The 24577-nt window shown below is 40.0% G+C and overlaps 1 protein-coding gene across 4 annotated transcripts in view; it reads right to left on the bottom strand.

The window, feature by feature from the left end:
* The window catches only part of LOC122555842 (SPRY domain-containing SOCS box protein 1-like), a 238110-nt gene that overhangs the window by 187941 nt on the left and 25592 nt on the right, over positions 1–24577 (bottom strand). The window contains exon 1 of one of the 4 annotated variants that reach the window (XM_043702035.2): positions 17011–17029. The exons of the other annotated variants lie outside the window; for them this stretch is intronic. The gene's annotated coding sequence lies outside the window, so the exon portion shown is untranslated. Of the gene's footprint in view, positions 1–17010; positions 17030–24577 lie in introns of those variants that run through there. 4 annotated transcript variants of the gene reach the window in all.

The raw sequence follows: 24577 nt of genomic DNA, 5'->3' as shown, positions 1-24577 counted from the left end.
AGGAAGCATATGTCAGGTATAGACAGGATAGATCGAGTGAATCCTTAGAAGAGTATAAAGGCAGTAGGAGTATACGTAAGAGGGAAATCAAGAGGGCAAAAAGGGAACATGAGATAGCTGTGGCAAATGGAATTAAGGAGAATCCAAAGGGTTTTTACAAATATATTAAGGACAAAAGGGTAACAAGGGAGAGAATAGGGCCCCTCAAAGATCAGCAAAGCGGCCTTTGTGCGGAGCCGCAGAAAATGGGGGAGATACTAAATGAATATTTTGCATCAGTATTTACTGTGGAAAAGGATATGGAAGAAATAGACTGTAGGGAAATAGATGGAGACATCTTGCAAAATGTCCAGATTATAGAGGAGGAAGTGCTGGATGTCTTGAAATGGTTAAAGGTGGATAAATCCCTAGGACCTGATCAGGTGTACCCGAGAACTCTGTGGGAAGCTAGAGAAGTGATTGCTGGGCCTTTTGCTGAGATATTTGTATCATCGATAGTCACAGGTGAGGTGCCGGAAGCCTGGAGGTTGGCAAACATGGTACCACTATTTATGAAAGGCGGTAAAGACAAGCCAGGGAACTATAGACTGGTGAGCCTGACCTCGGTGGTGGGCAAGTTGTTGGGGGGAATCCTGAGGGACAGGATGTACATGTACTCGGAAAGGCAAGGACTGATTATGGATAGTCAACATGGCTTTGTGTGTGGGAAAAAGGTAAAAACAATGACTGCAGATGCTGGAAACCAGATTCTGGATCAATGGTGCTGGAAGAGCACAGCAGTTCAGGCAGCATCCGAGGAGCTTCAGCAAAATCGACGTTTCAGGCAAAAGCCTTTCATCAAAGTCATGTCTCACAAACTTGATTGAGCTTTTAGAAGTAACAAAGAAGATGAGGGCAGAGTAGTAGATGTGATCTATATGGACTTCAGTAAGGCGTTTGACAAGGTTCCCCATGGGAGACTGATTAGCAAGGTTAGACCTCATGGAATACAGGGGGAACTAGCCATTTGGATACAGAACTGGCTCAAAAGGTAGAAGACAGAGGGTGGTGGTGGAGGATTGTTTTTCAGACTGGAGGCCTGTGACCAGTGGAGTGCCACAGGGATCGGTGCTGGGTCCTCTACATTTTGTCATTTACATAAATGATTTGGATGCGAGCATAAGAGGCAGCTAGTAAGTTTGCAAATGACACCAAAATTGGAGGTGTAGTGGACAGCGAAGAGGGTTACCTCACATTACAATTGCCATCTGTTTATGCTTACAGAATTGCACTGACATCACAGCTTTCATTTGATCTTTGCTTTCCTTAGCCAATGATTAATTTAAATGATATGTGACTATATGAGGCCAGATCACAGTTCTCAAATAAAATAAGACATAACAAAAACTAATTTAAAACATTGTTTCCACGTGGTTTAAATAACACAAGATCGTGTCAACTATACGTGCTTTTGCAGGGCAGCTAAACGTGTGCACCACCCATAGTGAGAGTTAAGCAGCCTCCACAAGATTAGAGTCATAGTCATACAGTACGGAAACAGATCTTTTGGTCCAACCAGCCCATGTCGATCATAATCCCAAACTAAACTAGTCCCACTTTCCCTCGTTTGGTTCATATCCCTCCAAACATCTTATTCATGTACTTATCCAAATGTCTTTTAGACATTGTAACCATATCCGCATCCACCACTCCCTCTGGATGTTCATTCCACTCATGAACCACTCTCTGTAAAAAAAATTGCACTTAATTTTTTTAAATCTTTCTACTCTCACCTTAAAAATATGCCCACAACCCTTGAAACCCCCCACCCTAGGAAAAAAAACACCAGGTTCCTGAGAGCTGTCATCGCATTACAATATATTTCTGTACAGGTATGCTTGTTTAGCCCGCAAATCATGGTACCTCTGATGTTGTGTTTTTGGTTACCCTGCTAACATTTACAGGAAGCAGTAGTAATTTTTTCATTTACACGTGTATTAGAAACGAGGACACAGTGTACTCTAAAGTAGATGAATCTCCTGACTTCATTTCTGGTCTTTCTTGCTGTCAGCAATTTTGACTCAACACTTCCACGTAGCAAAGTTTTGCCTTTCAATCTCTGGTACTATTGCCAAAAAGGAAAACAGGAGATCGCCCAGTATTTTGGCAAATATTAATCCCTCACGGATTATTATTACATTATGGGAGATTGCTGAACACAAACTGGTTGCTGCATTTTCTCACATTGCAACAGTGACTACACTTTGAAAGTAATTGGTTTGCTTTATATTTCTTTGTGGGCTCCTGAGGACATGGAAAAATATAATTGTTTTTATTCTCATGTAAGGTTATAAGAATTATTCTGATAGAAATTAATGCACATGTTCAGTAGTTGTAAGTCCATTGCCCACTTAGTTTACTGTTCCATTGACTTCACTTATTAATGTCTGTGACGATGGACCAAACCAAGTCAATAAGTCATTACTTAACAAAGAACTTTGAGGAAGGTGCGAGATTTACCAGAACTTGTAAACACAATTTAGCCAGATAGAAGATGACTTCATTTATATTTTTAAAAGTTGATTGCATTATGATCCATTCACATCTAAAGAAGCGAATAACCTCGATTCTGTGTTCTGGTAATGGGTGCAAGGCATCCCACACTTCCGTTCTTCCTGAAGAAGGGCTCATGCCCGAAACGTCGATTCTCCTGCTCCTTGGATGCTGCCTGACCTGCTGCGCTTTTCCAGCAACACATTTTCAGCTCTGATCTCCAGCATCTGCAGTCCTCACTTTCTCCTCAATATTTTAAATGCAGGCAACCAATTTGCACACGGCGTACGCTCACAAACAGGAATGTGCTCATGTCCACATAATCTGCTTTAGAGTGAACAATAGATATTAGACAGGCACCTGGGGATAGACGACCTGCCTTTTTTTAAATAATCTCCAGCTTCTTCTTCACCCATCTAAGAGGTCAGACTGGACCTTGGTTTAATGTCTCATTAACAATGTGGCACCTTCAACAGGGCACCAATCCCTCAGTACTGCCATGCGGTACCAATCGAGATCATGTTCTCAAATCTCTGGAATAGGACTTAAATTTAGAACCTTCTAGCCTCCGAGATCACGGAGCTATGGCTGACACATCAAGCATTGATGTAAAATGTGAGTTTCTCTTATGGTGCCAGATGCATATCTTCAGAGGAAAAAGATCTTCTGAACATTTGTATGGGCTAGCTTACTACTTGACATAATACAATGTTATAAGACCGTAAGGTGTAGGCCTAGAATTAGGCCATTTGGCCTATCGAGTCTGCTCCACCATTCAATCATGATGATGTTTCTCCACCCCATTCTTCTGCCTTCTCCCCATAATCTTTGATCCCCTTACTAATCACAAATCTATCTCTGTCTTAAATACGTTCAATGACTTGGCCTCCAGAGCCTTCTGTGCCAATGAGTTGCACAGATTCACCACCCACTGGCTGAAGAAATTCCCCTTCATCTCAGTTCTAAAGGGTCATCCCTTCACTCTGAGGTTGTGCCCTCAAGTCCTAGTCTCTCCTACTAGTGGAAACATCTTCTCCATGTCCACTCTGTCCAGGCCTCTCACTATTCTGTAAGTTTCAATCAGAATACCCCTTAACTTTCTAAATTCCATTGAGTACAGTCCCAGAGTCCTCAGCCACTCCTCATATGACAAGTCCTTCATCCCTGGATCATTCTTATAAAACTTCTCCAAGGCCAGCACATCCTTCCTTCGATACAGAGCCCAAAGTCACACACAATATTATAAGTGCATTTGACCAGAGCCTCATACAGCCTCTGCAGTGCATTCCAGCTCTTGTATTCTAGCTCTCTTGAAGCAACTGCTAATACTGCACTTACCTTCCTAACTGCTAACTGAACCTGCATGTTAACCTTAACAGCATCCCTAACTAGTAGTCCTAAGTCCTCTTATGCTTCAGAGCTCTCTATTTAGAAAATAATCTACACATGTTCCTACCAAAGTACATAACCTCACTTGCCCACATTGTATTCCATCTGTCACTTCTTTGCCCACTTTCCCAGCCTTTTCAAGTCCTTCTGCAGCCTTCTCACCTCCTCAACACTATCTGTCCCTCCACCTATCTTTGTGTCATCTGCAAACTTATCAACTATGCCCTCAGTTCCTTTATCCAGATTGTTCATTGAATCTATGTTGAGTTTGAGGACGGCTGCTAGCTCAGGCATGCTTCAGGGCCTGTTTCGATGTTTCTGATAACTTTGCAGTGAATCTCACTGGGTTGTAGAAATGTATCAATGCTAACCAAAATCGAGCCCCTCATGGTTAACTAACTCGCCAGCACTCACTACAAAACAATGGCCATTTTAATAAGGTACCTGAAGACTGGCAAAACCTTTTGGAATTTGTACTCAAGATTGGGTGAAGAGTTTGATAGAAAGGGAAAAATAGGCAGGGAGAGAGAGAGAAATTTCCAAGACTTATGGAACCAGCATGTGCCCTGTTTACCGATCACTTAAGTAATAAATATTTTCTTTGCATCCGGATATCATTCCATTTACGGACTGCATTGGTTTACACTTATAATCTGTAATCTAATCATTTTCAGGGTGTCAAAAGTAAATAGTGTTCCAGAAACACAATGGGTCTTGAGGTCCCTACCCACTTCAAGATGACCACCATCATCCCCTTACCTAAGAAAGCACATGCAAAGTACCTTAATGACTACCAGCCAATGCTTCAAGAGGCTGGTCATGGCCCACATCCGTTCCAGTCTCCCAGCATGCCTTGATCCTCTACAATTTGCTGACCAATGTAACAGGTCCACAGTGGACGTCATTTCCCTAACCCAGCACTCATCCCTGGAACATCTGGACAATAAGGAAACCTATTTCAGACCTCTGCTCATTGATTATAGCTCCACTGATTAGCAAGGTTAGATCTCATGGAATACAGGGAGAACTAGCCATTTGGATACAGAACTGGCTCAAAGGTGGTGGAGGGTAGTTTTTCAGACTGGAGGCCTGTGACCAGTGGAGTGCCACAAGGTCCTCTACTTTTTGTCATTTACTTTAATGATTTGGATGAAAGCATAAGAGGTACAGTTAGTAAGTTTTCAGGTGACACCAAAATTGGAAGTGTAGTGGACAGCGAAGAGGGTTAGCTCAGATTACAACAGGATCTGGACCAGATGGGCCAATCGGCTGAGAAGTGGCAGATGGAGTTTAATTCAGATAAATGTGAGGTGCTGCATTTTGGGAAAGCAAATCTTAGCAGGACTTATACACTTAATGGCAAGGTCCAAGGGAGTGTTGCTGAACAAAAAGACCTTGGAGTGCAGGTTCATAGCTCCTTGGAAGTGGAGTCACAGGTAGATAAGGTAGTGAAGGCGGCATTTGGTATGTTTTCCTTTATTGGTCAGAGTACTTAGTACAGGAGTTGGGAGGTCATGTGGCGGCTGTACAGGACATTGGTTATGCCACTGTTGGAATATTGCGTGCAATTCTGGTCTCCTTCCTATCGGAAAGATATTGTAAAACTTGAAAGGTTCAGAAAAGATTTACAAGGATGTTACCAGGGTTGGAGGATTTGAGCTATCGGGAGAGGCTGAACAGGCTGGGGCTGTTTTCCCTGGAGGGTCAGAGGCTGAGGGGTCACCTTATAGAGGTTTACAAAATTATGAGGGCCACGGATAGGGTAAATGGGCAAAGTCTTTTCCCTGGGGTCAGGGAGTCCAGAACTAGAGGGCATAGGTTTCGGCTGAGGGGGGAAAAAGGTAAGAGACCTAAGGGGCAACTTTTTCCACACAGAGGGTGGTATGGCAGCATGGAATGAGCTGCCAGAGGAAGTGGTGGAGGCTGGTACAATTGCAACATTTAAGAGGCATTTGGATGGGTATAGAAATAGGAAGGGTTTGAAGGGATATGGGCCAGGTGCTGGCAGGTGTGACTAGATTGGGTTGGGAAATCTGGTCAGCATGGACAGGTTGGACCGAAGGGTCTGTTTCCATGCTGTACATCTTCATGACTCTATACAGCCTCAGGTGGCTCAGTGGTTAGCACTGTTGCCTCACAGCACCAGGTTTGATTTCAGCCTCTGGTGACTGTCTGTGTGGAGTTTGCACATTCTCCCTGTGACTGCATGGGTTTCCTCCGGGTACTCCGGTTTCCTCCCACAGTCCAAAGATGTGCAGGTCAGGTGAATTGGCCATGCTAAATTGCCCATAGTGTTAGGGGCATTAGTCAGAGGGAAATGGGTCTGGGTGGGTTACTCTTCGGAGGGTCGGTGTGGATTGGTTGGGCCGAAGGGCCTGTTTTCACACTGTAGAGAATCTAATCTAATCTATTCCTGCCATCTTTAAATGAATGCTAATACTGCATTTGCCTTCCTAACTGCCGACTGAACCTATGCATTAACCATAAGAGAATTCTGAACTAGGACTCCCAACTCTTCGTGCTTCAGAAGCACAAAATAGGCTATGCCTCTATTATACCTCCCAAGCGCATAACCTCACACTTGCCCACGTTTTATTTCATCTGCCATTTCTTTGCCCTCTCTCCTAGCTTGGCCAAGTCCTTCTGCATCCTCATTTGCTCAACACTCCCTGTCCCTCTACCTATCTTTATGCAATCTACAAATTTAGCAACAACGCCCGCAGTACTTACATCTTTCTTGGAATCTTCCTCAGTTGATGACATAGGAGTAGAACCACAAAAATAAAAAAAGAGAGCAAACTCATTGGGGGTTTATAAATACCCACTCAAAGTCAGATATAGAAGGTCAGAGATGTAGACAAATCTCAAAATATAAAATTATACAGGGTAATAATGGTAATAATAAATGAATTTCAACTTTGCCAATATTAACTGGGATAGACAAACTGCAAAAGACTTAGGAGCAGAATTCTTGAAAATGTGATCAGAAGAGTTTTTTAAGCTAACACAAAGTTCTACAAGAGTGAAGGTGGTACTGGATCTACTTTTAGGGAATGAAGCTAGGTAAGTGGTAGATGTGTCAGAGCGGGAGCATTTCAGTGATCGTCAACAAACATGATTGAATTTTTTTGAGGAATGACCAGGTGTATGGAAATGGATACTGCCGTTGACGGTCTTCAACAAGGCATTTGATAGATGTCACGTAGAAGACTGGTCAAGACAGTAAAAGTGTTTGGAATGTAGGACAATTTACCAAGAGAGTGTGAACTTATAGATAGTTATTGGAGACTGGGTGTCTGTGTCCAGTGGAATCCTGCAGAGTTCTATTCCCTTGTCGTTTGTAATATATATTCATGATTCAAATATAAATCAGGATTTTGAAGGAATCATAATCAGGCTTGAAACATTAACATGGTTTCTCCCACCACATATACTGCCAGGTTGGAGTTTTGCTTTTATTTTGAATTTCTCGCATCCAATTTTATTTTGGGCTTTTACAGAAATCCAGGAAGTTCTATTGAGGCAATCAGAGCTAAGATTTCAGCACAGACAAAATATCTAACAATTTGGTAGTTTCCAAACTTCAAGAGACAGAAATGCAGCTATGTTCTCTCATGCTCTAATACCTTTAATTGTTCATATTTTTAGAAAAAAAGTTGACAGAATGAGGGGTCCACTGTCAAATCCATTTAACCATGACATTGATCAATGCTTTTTATAAAGAAGTCTGAAAGAGTAAAGGATTTAATCAGAATTAGAAAATCTTTTGTGACATAACAAACAGGATGACACTTTTACACTCTGCGTACATTGTAAGCTCAATCTTGTTTGAAGTTTCCTCCCCCCACAACATTTGGATGCTTAGACTATTTGATTGCACATTTGTAAATTGCTGCTGGCTCAAATGGGAGGCTGAGGCTAAGGAAGCTATCTTAGAACATTGTAAATAGCAGCAAGGTATATTGGATAAGTTTACACACTAGGTAATGATTTCATTTCTGAAATTATTTACAAAGATTAAAGTGTAGGAAGGTTGTTAATGTAAAAATGCTCAAGAAATATCAAAGCAAGTCTCTGACACTCAACGGCTTGTTACTGATTTTATCTGCTGGGTGCACAAAGTCAGAAAGAATAATAACTCACCTCCCAGAAACAAAACATTTAAAAAAAAATATATCTCAAATCTGACTTGTGCATTTCAGTGACAAACACACTGCAGATATGTCATTGCTGAAGTGAATGATGTTTAAAAATGGGCAAATCTCTCACATGCAAGATTGTTCTCCAACCCAGGACTACCTGAACAAAATTTTGTGCCATGTAGCAGAGATTAAAACTCATGGCATCATTGAGATTCAACACAGTGCTTTTGCAAAACATGCATTATGAAATGGTTAAGATAACGTTAATCAGTCTCATAAATAAATCAAACAATAATACAACATGGGAGCCAAGGCAAATGTAAATAGCAGGTGCTGTTGAACTGGAAATAAATAGATGGAACCCCAGATCATAGTGTAATGATACTGAGAGGTGTATTTTGTCCTTTCCTTTTTGAATAGATGTTTTAAAACATTTATAATCCTATAAATTAACAGCTTGTGAAGCCTGGTTTTTTTTAAAAAAAAAACAAAATCTAATCAGTCTGAATGGGTGATCAAACTCCCACAGAATCAGAATTTTTCATTTCAATAGCAGGTGCTGCTGGGGTCTTGAAGATGTGGAAGCTGGTTTTTTTGCCTCTTTCAGTTACAACTAAACGTCGGGAGTTCTCTTCCTGCAGCTGGAGTTGCACGTGAGACAACCTTTTTGGTAATCTTGCCTTTTCCAAAAGGTGTCTTTCTGGGATGTTACTATATTGGAACAATTACTATTTAATAGTTAAATAATCTATTACTCCTGTTAAGTTTTTCAAACAAGTTATTCCAATTTCTTTCATTTTTGTATTTTAACGACAGTGTATGAATAGAATGTGTTTTACTTTGAATCTAGTAGTTTGACGAATCAAATTGCATCTGGAACACAGAGCCTTATACTTACCTCTAAAATAAGAGAATGTTAGCATCTGGACTAGCTTTCGAATATATTTTGAGAGGTTGGTCTGGTTCATAACAATAGTTAAAACAAAATACCTAAAAGACTGATAGTCCTGTCAAATTATAAATCTCAGGTCACAACACAAACAGAAGGCCCTGTTTTGAAACTGGGTCGAATGCACAAAGGTGGGAGAATTCCCAGCTCAGTGTTCCTGACCTTAGAAAACGGGCACCTGTGAATACTATTTACTTGCAGTCCAATTAGGGGATGCCCGATTGGAATTCAGGCTGGGTGAGTCAGCAACAGTAGAGTAAGCTACCCATGTCACGCAGACTATATGCCTGGGGCTCCAGTGTCTAAAAAATGAAAGTGAAAGCTTAAAATGTAAACATTCCCTCAGTCCTCACATCTGTCACATTGCACACTCCATTCAATACCACCCAATGCTCTCTATGAATTCCTAATGACTCTTCATATCTCCATGGTACCTTATGCTGCTCTAACCATCCAAAGTGCCAATTTGTGCCAAACAATTGTTCCAACCACAACCTTTCCCGTTCACCCAACATGCAAAAATCACCCATTATCCACCAGAACCCATGCGCAAGAGAAAAAGTAATGTTCATTACTTGAAAGGTATTATGTTGCAAACCCATGTTGTAAAATACATTCTCATTCTTAAAAACACAATTTGACACTTCAACAATTCTAATGCTTCAATAAATTTGACAGTACCCACACCAAATGGAATCCAGTAGTTGAAAGCAGCGCAACATCATCTCTCTCAGAGGCATAAAGGCTAGGCCAGCGCTTATTGTCCAAACCAATGATGTCCATTTCCCTATGATTGAATAATAAAATAATAATACACTCTTTAGGCATAGTCTTCCCTATTGTTAACTGTCCCAAGGGATACAAGACTGCCATTTCTTAAGTGTACCTAACCGCTGCCCCTTACCCCCAATGCAGGATATCCTAATCGATACCCCCCTCCAAAAAAAAATCCCAGCACCTTATCCACAAGGGTATCTTGCCTCTCAAAAAGGGTTCCCTGGCTTTCCAAACCAATCTATAAAGGTTAGTTTTACTCTCAGCAGATCAAATCTGCATGCCCGCTGGGTTTCAGGCCAAAGCAAACCAAAATTGCAGTTGTTGAGGCAAATTATGATTTAAATGGCCAGCTGCCTCAGTAAACTGTCCATGTGCAAAACCCAGTCTGATAGACTCCCACCCCTACAAACTGGGAAGTGCCCTGTTCAGGGGTGAGACTTGCAGTTTCACTTCAGTCATTTTCACCATGCAAATTTTGACTAAGTCTTCTGTAACTTAAATTCTGTACCTGATATTGGTCATTTCCTCAGTGAATGGTGAAAGACATAGAATCCTTTTCTTTAAAAAAAAACTACTGCAAATTTCCATTACAGGGATATTTTGGGCTATTAGTCAATTCCTCACCATTTGTACTTTTATTTACAATTAACAATGTAACAGCTTTAAATCGGAAGACTTTCACTTTCCCAGACCCGTATGCTCCATACTTCATCTTGTCATGTAAATTCAAAATTTTTGATTCATTTAATAATGAATGTGAAAAATTAAGTTAGGTTTTTGAAGGAGATGTTTTACCTCAGCTCTTAAAAGTCTGAAGCAAAATCAGGTGCAAATCATCCACTACTTTTCGTCATTTATATAAATGATTTGGATATGAACACAGGAGGTATAGTTCATAAGTTTGCAGATGACACCAAAATTGGATGTGTAATGAACAGCGAAGAAGGTTACCTCAGATTACAATGGGATCAGATGGGGCAATGGCTGAGGAGTGGCAGAAGGAGTTTATTTGGAGAAATGCGAGGTGCTGCACTTTGGGAAAGCAAATCAGAGCAGGACTTATACCTTTAATGGTAAGGTCCAAGGGTGTGTTGCGGAACAAAGAGACCTCGGAGTGCAGGTTCATAGCTCCTTGAAAGTGGAGTCGGATATAGATAGGAGAGTGAAGGCAGCATTTGGTATGCTTTCCTTTCTTGGTCAGAGCATCGATTATAGGAGTTGGATGGTCAAGTTGCGCCTGAACAGGACATTGGTTAGGCCACTTTTGGAATATTGCATGCAGTTCAAGTCTCCTTTCTATTTGAAGAATGTTGTGAAACTTGGAAGGGCTCAGAGAAGATTTACAAGGATGTTGCCAGCGTTGGAGGATTTGAGCTGAAGGGAGAGGCTGAATAGGTTGGGTTTTCTCTGGAGCGTTGAAGGCTGAGGGGTGACCTCAGAAGTTTATAAAATCATGTGTGGCATGGATAGGATAAACAGAGAGTCTTTTCCCTGGAGTGGGGGAGTCTAGAACTAGAGGACATGGGTTTAGGGTGAGAGGGGAAAGGTAGAAAAGGGACCTAAGGGACAAATCTTTCACGCGGGGGTGGTGCATGTATGAAATGAGCTGCCAGAGGAAGTGGTGGAGGTTGATACAATTGCAATATTTAAAAGGTATCTGGATGAGTATATGAATAGTACAGGTTTGGAGGGATATGGGCCAAGTGCTGGCAAATGGGTCTAGATTAGGTTGGGATATCTGCCAGTATGGAAGAGTTGGACTAAAGGGTCTGTTTCTGCGCTGTACATCTCAATGACTCTAAGTTGTAAGTTTCATTCAGCGCAGAACGTATGCACCTGTGAACAGAGTGGTGGGTTACTACACACCCTACATCCACTGACAGAAAAAGTGTATATAATCCCAGTACAAACTGAAACAAGGATGACTACGCTGAAAATAGGGTGAAAAGTTGTTGTGAAACATCAAGGGGTTCAGAAAAGATTTACGAGTAGGATTGAGCTATGGAAAGAGGCTGTGTGGCTGTGGCAATTTTCCCTGGAGGGAATAAGGCTGAGGGGGCACTATAGAGGTTTATAAAATCATGAGCAGCCTAGATAGGGTAAATAGGCAAGGTCTTTTTCCCCAGGAGTCCAAAACTAAAGGATGTGGGTTTAGAGTGAGAGGGGACAGATTGACAGGGGACCCAAGGGGCAAAGTTTTAATACAGAGGGTGGTGCATGTATAGAATGAGCTATCAGAATGGTTGGAGGAGGCTGGTACAATTATAACATTTAAAAGGCATCTGAATGGGTATAAGGATAGGAAGGGTTTACAGGGATAGGGGCCAAAATACTGACAAATAGGACTAGATTTATTTAGCATATTTGGTCGGCATGGACGAGTTGGACCGAAGGGTCTGTTTCTGTGCTGTACATCTCCACAGCTCGAAGTCAGATAATATCTGCAGAGAGGAAGACAGAGTGGGAATTTCAGGTCAAATTATATGGACTTCCAATTGTGATCAATCCCTTGTGAAACAATTTTCAAAATCCGAAGTCAAATTACTGTGAATGATAAATCTCATGAATTCTTGGAACAATGAGCATCACAGATTCCAGGGCCATTGACAGAGAGAGAATAGCATTCTTCTTCTTTTGTATCCAGATGAGTTAGAACATTGGAATTGCAGATTTAAATCAAAGAGCAGCCACAAAATTATTATTTCCCCATGAGCAATCCTCAAGGCTTCACTGTAGTTGCCAAGTTCAGATATCATATTTGAACTGAAGCATCAACTCCTCATATTTTGTCAAGCTCAGTAATTCCATGCATCCTGCCTAATCACCAACGCAGTCATTACAACTATTTATGGATTAAATAAAATTGATTTTTTAAATACAAATTTGGAAAATATTTTTTTGGGGAAAAAACAAAACTGCCAATAATTTTCAAATAAATGTTTAATGATTAGACAACAATGTCTGCTTTCAGTAACAACTGGAAGCACAACTTTGGCAAATCTCCCATTCTGTATTCCTAATACTTCAAGTATCAGATTAAAGTATTATGATTATCATGGGCCCCAAAAAAAATCATTTCAAGTTCAGCAGAGATTCATCTGCATTTCCTCTAACCTGATTTAGAGGAATGGTGACCATCTGTTTTAGGACTGGAGGAAGGTCTACAGTGTAGTTCTGCAGGAGTTGGTGGAAGGATCACTGCATTTCTTGACATATATTAAATGGTCGAGACTTCTGGTCTCGGTGAAATCTCAAAATTTGCTGACGACAAGCAGTCTAAAATAATTAAGGACTGTGAAGACGATAGCGAGAGATTTTATGGAAGACAAACAGAAAGGGGATTTAATAGCAAAATGGATCGATGGACAGAATGGCCTTTTTCTAAAAGAGAGCATAGGTTTACGATGAGAGGGGAAAGATTTAAAAAGGGACTCAAGGGCAACTTTTCATGCAGAGTGGTGCATTACGGAATGAGTTGCCAGAAGTGTTGGAGGCTGGGACAATCACAACATTTAAACGGACATCTCGGCAGGTGTATGAATAGGAAGGGTTCAGAGGGATATGAGCCAATTGTTGACAAATGGGGCTAGTTAATTTAGGTTATCTGGTCAGCATGGACAAGTTGGACTGAAGGATCTGCTTCCATGCTGTACATTTCTATGACTCTATGGCAGACACGTTTCTACAATTTAAGATATTGGGGTATCTTCAAAACTTGCTGCCAGCTGAGGGTTTAGAACACTGACAGCAGTGGACATGCCATTGGACATCACTGCAGGAGATCTTCAGGGTCCAGGAATCTTCTGTTGCTTAAATTGATGACAATCTTCATTAACATGACCGAAACATGTATGTTTATTGATGGCTAATTGGAAACCTAATTGGAATGACTACATAAATAAATGGTTACATGACTAGATCAAAGGCAGGGAATTCAGCAGGATGTAATTCAGCTCCCTGCTTCCCAAACCTATACATCAAGGTGCAAGTCAGGAGTGTGATGGAATACTCATTTGCCTTGATAGGTCCAGCTGCAACAACACTCAAGACACTTGACACCATCCAAGACAAAGCAGCACACTTGAATTCCACCCCACGCACCATGTTCAAGATGCATCACCTCTCCAATGACAAACAATATATACCTTCCATAAGCAGCACTGCAACTACTTCATGAAGAATCATTTAACAGCATCTTCCAAATCCATAATCTCTATCACCTGAGAAACAGACGGATGGATACCCAGCCACCTGCAAGCTCCCCTTGAAGTTGCTCACTTAGAAACATGCCACTGCTCTTTCTCTGTTGCAAGGTCAAAATCCTTGAACTCCATTCCTTATAGTCCAGTAAATGTGCCATTACCAACGGGACTATAGTGGTTCAAAAGAGGAAGTTTACTATCACTTATCAAGGAGGTATAAGAAACAAATGTTCACATCCCACAATAGAATTCTTGTGTACAGTAACTGCTTCAGTATTTTCAGAGATAATAATTCATTAGCCATGTAATATTTCTGAGAAATACTTAAACTGGGTAAAAAAACTTCGAACGCTGTTTCATGACAAAAAGAACAAGCAATAGTTAAATTCCTTGTTACAACTGAAATAATGTTACAAGGTTAATAAAAGGAATTAATTTCAGCAGATATATTTCTATTTGAGAGCAACAATGTTCTGAGAAGAACTGTTTTCATCTGCATACACACCATACTGGTACATAGCTGTAGTCTTATACCATAGTTTGTCACTGCATAGAGTTAATGTTAGTGCAGAATTAAACCAGATATGGAAAATATACAAGAGATTCCTTGGATCTTCTATATTATTAATAAAAATGACAATGAACTTAAAACATTCAAATGATGGATATATTCATACCTGTACTGTCAACACATTTAATATTCTGCTGTTGGGTGAGATGTTCAGAATGCAGTTAGCAAGGGAGCATTAGCAAAATTACAATTCAAAGTGCAACTGAGGTCAAATACACCACATGATCATTCAAGTACAATTGTTGTGTGAATAAACATAAACATGATTAACTTTTACCTATACAAAAAGAAACCTGATTAATCTCTGAGTTATTTAATAACTATTCTTTGCTCACAATGTAGTCTCTTCATAGGAGAGAATGAAACACAGGCTGGGTGACAGCCCTACAGAAGACCTAGTCTCTGACCATAAAAATGAACCAGAGCTTCCAGTCGCCCAGTACTTTAAGACACCACCATGTTCCCTGGCCAACATGTGACTCAGACCTGCTGCAGTGCTCTAGCCAGACTCAACATGAACTCAAAGAGCAACAACTCATCTTCTACTTATGGAAATTACAGCCTTCAGGACTGAACATAGAGTTTAATAATTTTACAGCATGTACACCTTCTTCCATATTATTAGCTACCACTACACTCAGGTCCTGTCATGATAGAAGTTGCTTTCAACACAGCCAACTGACTTGCACCCATTCATAACCTGCATTGTCACTTATGTAGCTATTTTCTTCCTTGGCTTACAATCACCAATCTCTTTGTCTGCCTAACTTTTCTTTTTTCTTCTGTTACTGGGTTCCCTCTCCACCTATCTGCTCACTCGTTCCCACCCTGTTGTTAACTAACATAAATACCACCTTTTCCTAGCGGATCTCAATCCTGAAGAACCACTGGATTTGAAACATTCACTCTTTTCTCCACATGAATGCTGGCAGACCAGCTGAATTTCTCCAGCAATTCATTTTTGTTTCTGATCATCTGTATCTGCAGCTCTATGTTTTAATTTAATAACTCACCTTGGAGAATCACATTCATTAACATAATATCATTGATGATTGCAAAATCAGAACTGCTACTTGGGGTGGCTAATTTGCAGGAGAATAGTAAATGAAAATTTATTAACACCATGCTCTTAAACAGCAACTTTAACGTAAAAGCATTATCAGAGTGGCTCAGAGAGGTACAAACAGACAAATATACGCTAAACCAATAAAACTGCTGTTAGGAGGAATTGAGGCTCAGATCTGTGGCATCCCAGAACTGGGAAAGGCTTAGACAGACAAAAGGGTACAGAAATCACATTTGAAATCCCTGCATGGAAAGCTAAGTACAACGGAGTTAGAGAATTGTAAATTTCAAAACACACTGAAAAAAACAAAATCACATTTATTTGTCCGAAAGGAACGGGACTCCATACTTAACTTCTCAGGATCAATGGCTGGGGGTGAGGTTTTCAGAAGCAATTATGATCTACAATGCTGTTTAAAAGGCAAGAAAGTCATGTTTGAACAAGGCTTAGCTTTTTCATAGGTCTTCACAGAAAGAATGTAGTGCACATACAAGAAGTGCACAACAAATCAGTAATGTCTAATTGATTCCATCTGTGAGGACTTCAAAGACACGTCTCATGCAGAAGCAAAGTATCATTGACAGCAACTTCCACATTTAACTCTGCATTTGTGGGCACAGGAAGTGTTACAAGGTTCAACTAGTTATAATGATCACCGACAGTTCCTAGGTATTGATACAGCAAAACTGAAGCTCATCTGATTTAGATGGTAATTGAAAGGTAAATGCCATCCAGGCTAACGCTTTCCCTCTTCTGTGGGATTTCTGACGTCCACCCAAGAGAAAAAAAAGGAAACATGGACAAGTTAGTAAAGTCTCTTTGGAAAATAATTTGAATGCAGAATCTTTGATGAAGGGAGAGCGGAGAACGAGTGCATTACCACAGACATTAATACCTCAAAATGCAATTTTGTGCAAGAAAATTAGATTCAAATCTATTCTACTTTAACAAGCAAATATCATTTCCCAATGTGCAGATCCTGAAATTAAAAATTCAACCAAAAAATTATTTAAAATGCTTGCCACATAAAAAATTCTATTAGCCACCTATGGTAAAAGTGTTGCAGATTTCGATTTACAAAACATGCTGGAAACAACTAATGTATTTATGCTGAACAAAAATATTTCATTCTTGCGTGAATACAGAATAGTCACGCACATGTTTCTGAAATAATACAGGCTCCATGTACGTACATATGGTACAAAGTACTTTTTTTAAAAAGGAGGGGCTCATCATCTCCTTTGAGGGCAATTCAGGACAGGCCTTGAACTGACACTCATCACACAAAAAAAAATTCTTAAAATGGAGACACAGTCATACAATGAACATCAGCTAGCACAACCTTTGATTCAATAAATAAATGTAAGGATTTTAGGATTTACCAATCAATATAAAACCTTGTCAGCAGTTCTAAATGCAAGTGTTGGATTTTTTCCATGAGATGAAGTCAGTTTTGTTTTCAGCTCCTGAGTCCACTTCCATTGAGTAAGCCCTGAATTGACATGGGACAGGCTCCCCATCCAGTTAAGCTGCAGTGGACAAACTCCTGATGTATCAAGGAGCCAAGCAGAGGCATTCCAGCTTTAGGGGGAACCTCTGGCTGCAAAACAAAGGAAGTACCTGATACATTGCTTCAACAACGTGGTGCCTTGTCAGTCACTTTTATAAAATCTTCAATATATAGCACAAATATAGCCAGGTCAATATACCAGTTATGGACATGAATAGTGGGTTAAATTAACTACACCCCTCCCCTGCCAACAGACAGGGAATGCTGGAGTATTGTCATACTGCCTCCATTCCAGGTTGTTGTTCTGCACTCATCACTGCATTGGAAAACTGAAGGATGTCTGGGAAAACCCAACTTACCTGTAACAATGCTTTTAATGCACCTAACTGCCTGTCTGCCTCCCACGGTGGGAGATCCTCCAAGGCTTGAACCTGCATTGACCAAAATGTCAACAGCAGGAAAAACCTGGAAGTTGGTAGCCAATCATCCTTGTAATTTTCAGGAACCATCTGTCTCAAAAAAACTCAGCTTATGTTAAATTTCATTTGAGAATAATATATTGTTTCTTGTGTGGGAAATCTGTATGCATATGCAATAAATGCAGAAGAGCAAGACATAAGCAGTTTATCTATTTCACTGGTAATATTTTTGAAGTGGAGATGTTCAATGCCACAAATTATACAATAAAAGGTACTGAGAATATTTTCTGGAATCAAAACAAAAAAATGTTTAGTTTTAAGCAGGTCTATTTGTAGTTTTGTTATATCAAAAGCACAATTAGAAATGTTTGGCTTTTTTAAAAAATTAAAAACCTTCAGTTCTGTAATAAGTGACTCCTATTTAGCCAACAGTTTTAGGGTTATAGCTATGTTGCGGCAATGTCATGCAACTCATAAAGCCAGAGGCCCTGGATAAATATTCCAGGGACATAACTTCAAATCCCACCAATGGCAGCCAGTGGAATAAATTCAAACATTCAATAAAATCTGAATTAAGAGATAGACTCAACTAATGGTAATCGTAAAGGTATCAGGCCATCTGATCTACTAATATCATTTAGGATTGAAGAGACCAACAAGAGTGAAAACTCTACTTGACCTCATCCTCACCAATCTACCTTCTGCAGATACTTCTGTCCAGGACTAAATGAGGTCCCCACCCACAGTCTTTGTTCATTATGGAGATGAAGTCCTGTCTTCTCATTGAGGATAATGTCCATTGGGTTATTTGGCACTGCTACCATGACAAATGATGGATTCAGAACAGATCTCAGCTGAAACCTGGGCATTGATATAATGCCATGCATCAAATAGCAACAACAAAAATATACTCAAACACAATCTGTAAACTCATGGGCAGCATTTTCCCCACTCTACCTTTATCATCAAATCAGGGAATCATTTCTTTCAATGAAAAGTACAGGAGAGCATGCTAGGAGCAACACCACCTAACTAAAAATTAGATGCCAAACTGATAACATTAACATGGGATCACATGAAGCACCATGCCCTACAGCTAACTGATTCTACATCCAACAAATCAGATCAAAACTCTGCACACCAGCCACATCCAGTCATGAATGTTGGAAAACAATTAACAACTAACCAGAGAAGGAAACTTCACAACATCCCTGCTCATAATCCTTGGGGTGCTTAATATGTCAATGCTAAAATAAAAGGCTGAACTGTTTGCAACCATATCTAGCCAGGAATGCCAAGTGGATAATCCATTGACCTCCTGAAGTTCCCAGTAGATGAGAGTCGTCAGTCAATTTGATTCAATACATGTGATATCAAGAAATAGCTAAAGGAGAGATAACAATGCCAACTGACCCTGAAAAGGTTCTGCTGATAATGCTAAAGGGTTTTGTTCCAAGAGTAGCCATGCCTCCACTAGGCTTTTCCAATCATGTACAGTACTGACATTTACCTGGCAACGTAGAAATCTGACCAGTTATATCCTATACTGAAAAAGCTGACAAATTTACTCCAAATTCTATGACTCTATAACAGCCTACTCCCCTGATCATCAACCAAGTGATTGAAGATGTTATCAACAGGATTATCAAATCAATATTTAGACAATAATCTGCTTACTGATGCACAGTTTGAGTTCAGCCAGAGCTACTTAGCTCCTGACCTCTTTATAGCTTTGGTCTAATGATGACAAAAGAATGAACTTGAGGGGAGATGAGGTTTGACCATTCCTCCATGATAAGGTTAAAATTGGGGATACTTGCTTATGAATCCATTATGTTCAGTCTCATTTGTTAGCTCCTCAAATACTTAAGCAGTCCACAACATGCAACATGACCTGGACAATATTCAGGCCTCAGCTGCTCAGGAACATGGCATTTTCACCTCACAATTACAAAGGCAATGAGGGTCTACAAGAAGAAAAACAATTAAGAGCAGATCAGAAGCTAGACATTCTGCAAGTCAGTCATCTCTCTAATTTCCACAGCCTGTTCACCATGTACAAAAGGTACAAGTCAGGAACATTATGGAAACTCTTCAGGTGATTGTATGACAATAATATGGCTTTAAGAAGTGTATCTGTCATATTGTTTTTTTTTTAAATGAAAGAAGGTTGAGACAGAGGTGCTGACCAGACTTCTCCAAAGCCAATAAAATAAACAGCATGACAGGCCTTGAGGATTTTTCGTTTAAAGTTAGAACAATAGAAGCAGCCTACATGGGTGGGCATCAAGCTCCACAGAACTAGGATTTTTTTGTTTTAAATTTTAGTCTTCAGTGGTAGTTGCTGCCATCTTGAAACCTAATGTGAAAAGCTCTTATTTCTCTCTGTTACAGATAAGCTGGGTTCTCTTCCTGCTACTAGAATTGCATGTGAGAGACAATCTATTTTACTGACTCTGCCTTTGTCTAAAGGTGTGTATATGGGATGCTAGTATATTAGAACAGTTAATTAGTTAATTTTTTTTGAGTATTTTGATAGTTACAGTTAAGTCAATTCTTTTCTTGTCTTTTTGTATTTTAATTATAGTACATGAGTAAAATGTGTGTTTTGTTTCAAACCTGACAGTTTGACTAATCAAATTACAACCAGAACACAATGCCACACACTTACCTTTAAAACTAGGCAAAATTTGAATCTAGACTAGCTTCTTAATTTTGAGGGGTTTAATCTGGTCCATGACATTAATCAGTGCAATAACACTCGAAAAATAGATCACTGAAATGAAAAATAGTCCACAGCATCCCAGCTGCCACATTAAATAACGGTGCTGACAGTAGCACGTACTGAAAAAAAATTACACAACAGCAACTTGTCAAATCTACGACAGCAATATCTTCCAATTTTATAATCCGTGCCACCTAGAAATAGAAGAGAAGCAGATGCACGAAAAGAAAACACCCGGAAACTCTGCTTCAAGTGACACACCAACTTGATCAGAACTATTAACATTCCTCAATGTCTCTGGTATAAAAACCTAGAACTCCCTTCTTGACTATAGCACTAAGTGTACCTAACTACATGGACTACAGTAGCTTAAGAGGCAGCTCACACCAAACCTCGAGGAATTAGGATGGGTGACAAGTGCTAGCCTTGACACTGCTCACATCCCCCAAAAAAGAGAAATAAAAACTCTAGATATTAAATGTTGGCATTAGATTTTTGAAAACTTTATTCCATTAAAAATAATGTTCACAGAAATGTTATGTGATCAAGTTAAGCTTTTGTTCATATTACTGACAGAGTAATAATGGCTGAAGATTTCTACATCAGCTTAGATACCGAAATGCTTTCTTGCTTACATTTCTATTTCCCCAAGTTTGATAGTGCTTTCTTAGAAAAGAACTAGCAGTGGTTAGCAAGAAAGAGATTGTGTTTTTAAAACCACAGGTGAATGCAAAAACAAAAAAAAATTACCTCCAGTATCAAATTAGATGATTTACTTCTATGTTTGGTGTTAGAATTTCTCTAATTAATAGTTTATCTATAAAATTGTAAAGTATAAAAGCTGACAGAATTTCTAGAAATTACAAAGCAATATCAACTCTGAGCTGCAATGTTGTGAGTGGGCAACATAGACAGCAGCACATTCCCTCCCACAGACCGCATATTGTGTAGAACGCACAAAAATCCTACTAACCCAGAGACACAGAGTGACAAAACAATCCTCTTTAGGCAGGAAAAAAACCAAATCAAATTCCTTCAGCTACTTTTCAGTAAAAAAAAAAACACCCCCCTCTCCCAAATTCTCAGAACTGAGACAAAGCTGTGCGGTCATATCCCCAGGTGGTTACTATGTCAAAGGAGGAATCTCATTAAGTGCCACAGTATTGTTATTAATCATATATAACAAATTGTCACCAGTTTAAAAAAAAGTATCCAAGCCCTAATCACAAATAACAATAATTTGTTTGGTCTTGTATCGCTAAAAAATTCCAAGGTACTGGACTATTGTCCTGTTATCCCCAACACCAGATTATCATCATCTTTGCATTTATTTATGCCTTTAATGCAGAAGAATGTTTTTAGGTGCTTCAGGGGTACAGGAATAAAGCCGATACTGAGCCATAAATTAAAAAAAGGAGCAATGATCAAAAGTGGAAGCATAAACTCAAAGGAGGTAGGTTTCAAGAAGATCCTTGGCAGCGGAAGGGAAAATAGAGAAAGAGTAGTTAGGTTAATAATTTCAGAGCGCCACTTAGGAAACAAAAGCATTGGCTACCAATTGAGGAGCAAAGGTGGAATAGAAAAGCACAGACAAGAGACTGGATTCTGAAGAATGAAGAGTTTGAAGTTATGGCTGGTTTATATAGCCAGAGTGAAATCTAGAAGAAAATGCTTAAAAAAAAGACAAGTGAAATAACTCCACATCACCAAGTCATCCTTTACTTACACATACACAGTACTTGACATTGGTTTAGCTTCCTCAGAGTTGGCACTGAGTGAACAGAATGCCTGACACCCATTTATTTTTTTTCTTTTATTTTTTTTTCATTCCTCTGCTTATTTTTTTTTCTTTTTTTTGCCAAAATAAGGTTTTTGTTTTCTTTTTTCTCCACACTACCATCTAAGTGCGGTAGTGCTTATTTTATCCCCAGCACCCATGGTGTGTGTGTGCAGGTGTGTTTTAAAAAATTCTCAAGGTCAGGTTCGTAGGAGAGTAGTCTGACACAGAACAAACGACCAAGAGGCGAGTCTGCTAGAATATGGGCATTTTATTCCCCGCATCGTCGCCACAACCAGGTCCAAACAACGGGTCTGGCTTATACTCACTCTACATGTTACCAAAACTGGGAGCCGTCAGTTCTTGTAGAGCGGTTGCCAACAACCCACGCTCGGCGGTTAAACGTAACCCCGGAGCAGACTCACCGAACTGGAGACTTTTCTAGCTGATATACTCCCTTCCAGATATAAACATTCATGTGAACAGCAGAGCAAGGCTAAAAAACACATTCCATTCTGGTTACATACAGATAAGAAGATTCACACGGGACTAAGCAACACCTCCATTCCGGTTAGATTCACACATGTATTGGGACATAATTTTTAACCGTTTCACCACATTCCACTGCTTGGAATTTTACACCACATTCCACTGCTTGGCCCAATACATGTGTTACATTATGCTTAATTCAGTTCAATTCGTTTCAGTTAATTTCAGTTCAGTCAATTCAGTGTAATTCAATTCAGTTCCGTCCATTTCAATTCAATTTAGCTCAGTTCCATTTTGTTCCGTTCAATTTGATTCACTTCAGTTCCACTCAGTTCAGTTCAGTTCAATCCCATTCAATTCTGTTAACTCCGCTTCAGCCTTTTGGACATGCCCACATCCTCCGCTGTACCCCAGGCAAGGGGTTCTTCGGCAGGACTGGGATCCTTTCTCAAACAAACTGCCACGTACATGCCCACATCCATGCCATCCCGGGACGGTCGGGACCTCCACAGTTTGTTCTTCTGGTTTCTTAGTCGTTTTCCAAAACATTGTTCTGTATCAAAATCTCTCCTCAATTGCGATTGACCCTGCTCGACTACGCCAAATGTTTTAAAAAATTCTCAAGGTCAGGTTCGTAGGAGAGTAGTCTGACACAGAACAAACGACCAAGAGGCGAGTCTGCTAGAATATGGGCATTTTATTCCCCGCATCGTCGCCACAACCAGGTCCAAACAACGGGTCTGGCTTATACTCACTCTACATGTTACCAAAACTGGGAGCCGTCAGTTCTTGTAGAGCGGTTGCCAACAACCCACGCTCGGCGGTTAAACGTAACCCCGGAGCAGACTCACCGAACTGGAGACTTTTCTAGCTGATATACTCCCTTCCAGATATAAACATTCATGTGAACAGCAGAGCAAGGCTAAAAAACACATTCCATTCTGGTTACATACAGATAAGAAGATTCACACGGGACTAAGCAACACCTCCATTCCGGTTAGATTCACACATGTATTGGGACATAATTTTTAACCGTTTCACCACATTCCACTGCTTGGAATTTTACACCACAAGGTGTGAGACACAGTGAAAGACACAAAGTGCACGAATCTTTATTCAAATTCCACCATCAGGAAGATAGGAAAACACCCAGGTGGCCAGTGCTTATCCTCTGCTTATCTCTCTTTCTTTTTTTTCACCCGGGTGGCCAGTGACAAACACTGCCCTTCATGACACCCATTTATATCTGTCAGCTAGGGCTCCCTGATTGGACAAGATTAACAGCCCCAATCAGGGAACTCATTCTATGAGGTTCACCTGGTTGTAATTGCTAAAATACTGAAAATTTTCAATTTGAATCATAGGCAACTAAGAACTAACGTAGATCGGAGAGAATAGGTGATGAGCAGGAGCAGGAGTAGGCCCATCACCTTCTCAAGTCTGCCCCGCCATTTAACAAGATCATGGTTCATCTGCCCAAAGTCTCAACTCTGCTTTCTTGCAAACTCTTCATTGCCTCAAGTCCCTGATATTTCAAGAATTTATCCACCTTTTCTTCAAATACTTTGATCTAGTCTTCAGAACTCATATGAAATTACAGACATTCAATATCTTCCAAGAGAAAAAATTATCTTGCCTCCATTTTAAAGACAGCATATCTTTGCATGCTAGTCGCTATTCAATAACAGCAGTCTGGAATGGAAACAAATAAATAAGACAACATGCTAATCCAAGCTGACATATCTAACAAAGGTGGAGTTCAATAGCATTCACACATTTTATGTCCACTCAAGAGAATGCCCAATTTATACTTTAAATTATTACAAAAAAAGTTTTTTTGTTCATGGGATATGGGTGTCACTAGCTAGGCCAACATTTATTGTCCATCCCTAATTGCCCAGACGGTAGTTAAGAGTCAACCACATTGCTCTGGGCTGGAGCTGCTTATAGCACAGCCCGGGTAAGGATGGCAGATTTATTTCCTGAAATTATATTAATGAACCAGATGTTTTTTTTCCACTAGTCAACA

This window comes from Chiloscyllium plagiosum, unplaced genomic scaffold, assembly GCF_037043375.1.
Source record: "Chiloscyllium plagiosum isolate Xiang-an unplaced genomic scaffold, Cpla_swu_hap1 HiC_scaffold_13, whole genome shotgun sequence".
In the NCBI taxonomy this organism is placed as follows: Eukaryota; Metazoa; Chordata; class Chondrichthyes; order Orectolobiformes; family Hemiscylliidae; genus Chiloscyllium; species Chiloscyllium plagiosum.
This window is presented reverse-complemented; position numbering and strand designations above follow the sequence as displayed.